The sequence below is a fragment of the Medicago sativa genome, chromosome 4, assembly GCF_051527215.1.
Source record: "Medicago sativa cultivar Bolivia chromosome 4, Bolivia_mono, whole genome shotgun sequence".
NCBI classification, from domain to species: domain Eukaryota; kingdom Viridiplantae; phylum Streptophyta; class Magnoliopsida; order Fabales; family Fabaceae; genus Medicago; species Medicago sativa.
Window position 1 is genome coordinate 39,137,529 of NC_140752.1, and position 4,531 is coordinate 39,142,059.

Consider the following 4,531-nt stretch of genomic DNA (forward strand, 5'->3'; position numbering starts at 1 on the left):
CATGGCGTTCCTTCAAGCATCGTGTCAGATAGAGATCCAAGATTTACTTCCAGATTTTGGAAGAGTTTGCAAGAGGCTTTAGGCTCTAAGTTGAGATTGAGTTCGGCTTATCATCCCCAAACAGATGGTCAGTCGGAAAGAACAATTCAGTCACTCGAAGACTTGTTGAGAGTTTGTGTACTTGAGCAAGGTGGAACTTGGGATAGTCATCTTCCGTTGATAGAGTTCACTTATAACAACAGCTATCATTCAAGTATTGGAATGGCACCTTTCGAGGCTTTGTATGGTCGGAGGTGTAGGACTCCGTTGTGTTGGTTTGAGACCGGTGAAAGTGTGGTTTTAGGACCAGAAATTGTTCAACAGACTACTGAGAAGGTGAAAATGATTCAAGAGAAGATGAAAGCATAGCAGAGTCGACAGAAGAGTTACCATGATAAGCGTAAGAAAGACCTTGAGTTTCAAGAGGGAGACCATGTGTTCTTGAGAGTTACTCCAACGACCGGTGTTGGTCGTGCATTGAAGTCAAAGAAGTTGACTCCAAAGTTTATTGGTCCTTATCAGATATCTGAGAGAATTGGCACGGTGGCTTACAGAGTTGGCTTACCACCGCATTTATCGAATTTGCACGATGTGTTTCATGTGTCGCAGCTGAGGAAGTATGTTCCAGACCCGTCCCATGTGATACAGAGTGATGATGTGCAAGTTAGAGACAACCTTACGGTGGAGACCTTACCCTTGAGGGTTGATGATCGCAAGATGAAGACGTTGAGAGGCAAGGAGATACCTCTAGTGAGAGTTGTTTGGAGTGGAACGACTGGTGAAAGCCTGACATGGGAGCTAGAGAGTAAGATGATGGAGTCTTATCCAGAGTTGTTTGCTTGAGGTAAATTTTCGAGGACGAAAATTCTATAAGTTGGGGAGAGTTGTAACGCCCGTCTTAATTATTCGATTATTTAAAAATATATTTATATATATGATTTACGTGATTTTCATGATTGATATGTGTGAATTTTATGATTCATGAAGTTGAGTGGGTTATATGATTTATAACTGAATTACGAGGGATATTTTGTTGTGGTGAAGTTGTTATGTTGTTATGACTTATTTTATTATTAAATAAAATAAGATTTGTCAAATAAAATAAAAATATTAAAAATTGGGCTGTGTTGTGAGATGAGCAATTAGTAGTGATAAGAGTAATTAGGAGAGATAAATAGACAACAAAAGTTAGAAAACAGAATACGGACGTTTTTGGAGAAAAAGGGAGAAAAGTCAGAAAAGAGGAGAACTAGAGGGAGAGCTGCGATTTCATCATAACCAGGTAAGGGTGAGACTAATTTTCAATATTATTAAGAGTATGATTCTATAGGATGAATTTAGCATGATTAGATTAAGTTTTGGTGAGAATTGGGAATTAGGTTTAAGACCGAATTTGATGATTGATTCATGAAAAGATGTTAGGTTGATGCTAAATTAGTGTACAGAACTTAGATACACCATAAGATGATAATTAGATGTTGAATTGAGGTTAGAATTAGGAGATTAAGTGAAAAGTTGGAATTTTTAGGTTTCTGGCCGTACTGACATTCATCGCCCGCACCTGCGAGCAAGAACACTCGCATCTGCGAGCTAGAACCCAGAACTCGCAACTGCGAGCAATGCAACTCGCAACTGCGAGTGACCTGTAAGCTCGCAACTGCGAGCAGAATAACTCGCCACTGCGAGTAAATACGTAGGAACCCAGAATGCACACTTTGCTCGCCATTGCGAGTGAAGTTACTCGCCACTGCGAGTTAGGCTGTTAGTTGCCCAAAATTGTCCCGATGCGATCCTTTCGCACGTGTAGTCTTGAGATGACCTTAGAAGTAAGTTAGAGAGCTGTTTAGGATGCTTTCATAAGCTCCAGAAGTCTGTTATGGTGACTGAAATTAGAAGTGTTTCTGCATGAATGCTATAATGATGTTTTATGATATTTATATTGATGTAATTAATTCTTTATGTGAATGTTAACACATTCAAGCGTTGTTAATTGTTGTATGTGCTGCTGTTTTCTGTTGTCGACTGTTAGTGTCTTGAGGTTGCATGAGTCGGTCTATGTTGTTGGAATTTAAGAAGTTGTCCATGATTATGAGTCGTATGAGTTGTACACGTCGTTGTCTAAGTTGTTGGAAGTTGAGTCATTGCATACTCATTAAAGTTGGGGGCTTTAGGCCCGGCAGCCTTTGTGCTCATTAAAGTTGGGGGCTTTAGGCCCGGCAGCCTTTGTGCTCATTAAAGTTGGGGGCTTTAGGCTCGGCAGCCTTTGTGCTCATTAAAGTTGGGGGCTTTAGGCCCGGCAGCCTTTGTGCTCACACGTTGAAGAGCCATTATGCTCATTTTGTTGTTGATTGGTACCACATGCATATGCATATCAAGAAGTTCATGATGTTTAAGTTGTCAAGTTGTTGTTGAGTTGATAGAGTTGCATGGTCAAAGAAGAGTTGTGTTGTTAAGTTGTTGTTGAGTTGATAGAGTTGCATGGTCAAAGATGAGTTGTGTCGTCAAGTTAAGTGTTAAGTTGTTTATGATTTGTGATGAAAATTAGTAATGGTATTGATGATTGTATTTGTTATGTAATGGAAAATATGCTGATTGTTAATTGTTGATATGTTATTAATGTTTAAGTTGTTAAATGCATTTTATTGGATTATATGCTTAATGTATTGATTATGAAATCTCACCCCTTCTGCGTATATGTTGCCTCGACCGTGGGTAATGTGCAGGTAATAAAGATTAGAGGCGTTCATGAGTGGACTCTCAGTTGGTGTCTAGGTGCTCTGATACGTAACGGGATGGGGGCTTGCTTTTACTTCTATTCCTTACGTGTCTCTTTTATGAACTAATTCATGAGATTTTTCAATAAGGCCTGCGTGCCAAGACTTCTAAATGTTGAACTATTTTCCGCTGCAGTAGTTTAAGATTTTTCATGATGTTGAATTTGAAGGATAATTATTATTATCCATTTTATGATTTAAATGAAGTATGTGACATTCCGTTGTGATCAAAATACTCTGATTTTTAAATGAAATTTTTATGTTGGGAAAACGGGGTGTTACAGGAGCCACTGCCAACCATCTGAGAAGGTAGACTGCAAAGAAACATCAGATAATAATAACTTACACTCCGCTAACATCTCCTCCTCCCACACCCACAACCTCCTCCTCCAAATCCAAGCTTCCCCTCCTTCCCCCCACCCAAGCAAAAACATACTCCTAACCGTAGTTAATTTATCAACAACTAAATCAAACAGACGGCGGAAACGCGCACTAAACGGAACATCGCCAACCCAATAATCATACCAAAACAAAAAATCTGCCCCATCCCCCACCTTCCTCAACACCATCTGCTCAAATCAACCCCCCTCACTACTGTCGCCACCCTCCCTAATCTTCACTCTCTCTCTCTCCACCACATGGAACAAGTCCGGCCCCCATCCTTCAACCTACCATGCACTGCACAATACCGTGCCAACAACGCCCTATACCAAAGGCTACCTCTATCGACTAACAACCTCCAACACCATTTACCTAGCAAAGCAATATTAAATTCCCTTAACTTTCTCACCCCCAGCCCTCCATATTCATTACGCAAACATACAATATTCAAACGTAACCAAGAGATTTTCCTATGATCCTCACCCCCCCTCGAAAAATATTCAATGGAAGAGATTATACCTGATGAAGCCTTGAAGAAGAACAAAGCATAGACAGGAAGTGCAGTCAGGACGAACTTTAGAAGAACCAAGTGACCACCAAAGGGTAGAAACCGACTTTGCCAATAAGACAATCTAGTTTTAATACGGTTAATGACAGGCTCCCAAGACAACAACCGACGCGGATTGCCACCAATAGGCAGCCCCCAGGTACACGAACCGGACCTTACCAACTTTATAGCTCAACACAGACGCTGCCTCACTCAGCCAAGAGTCCAACATATTGACCCCCACCAACATGCTTTTATGAAAATTAACCTTCAAACCAGACACCGACTCAAAAAGGAGAAGAACTGCCCGCAAAGCACGGACACTGACCCAACTTTTACCTCCTATAATATATGCAAGGTCTGGTGTTCAAACTCTGACCACCACAAAAAAAATATACCAGTAATCATCTACTATCTACTATCTACTATATCTATTAAAGTAAGGTTATTGTTATTAGAACAATTTACAAGTGGCATCACCGTATGCATCCAATTTCCCGCTTACTTTATTTTGCATATATATCTCAACAAACCAAATCTAATTATATTTATTTTATTTTGCATATATATATATATATATATATCTTTTTTTTGGTAACAAAAGGGAAAAAAGAAAAAAAGAGAAGCTAAAAAAGACCCATACTAGGGTCGAATAAACTCAACACCCATTGCATCTGCTAAAAGGACAGATGTCATATCAGGAGGGGCTTCATTCAAAATAACAAGGCTACTATCACTAAGAGCACCCTTTTTAGCTAGAAAATCAACTGCAGCGTTACCCTCACGCAAA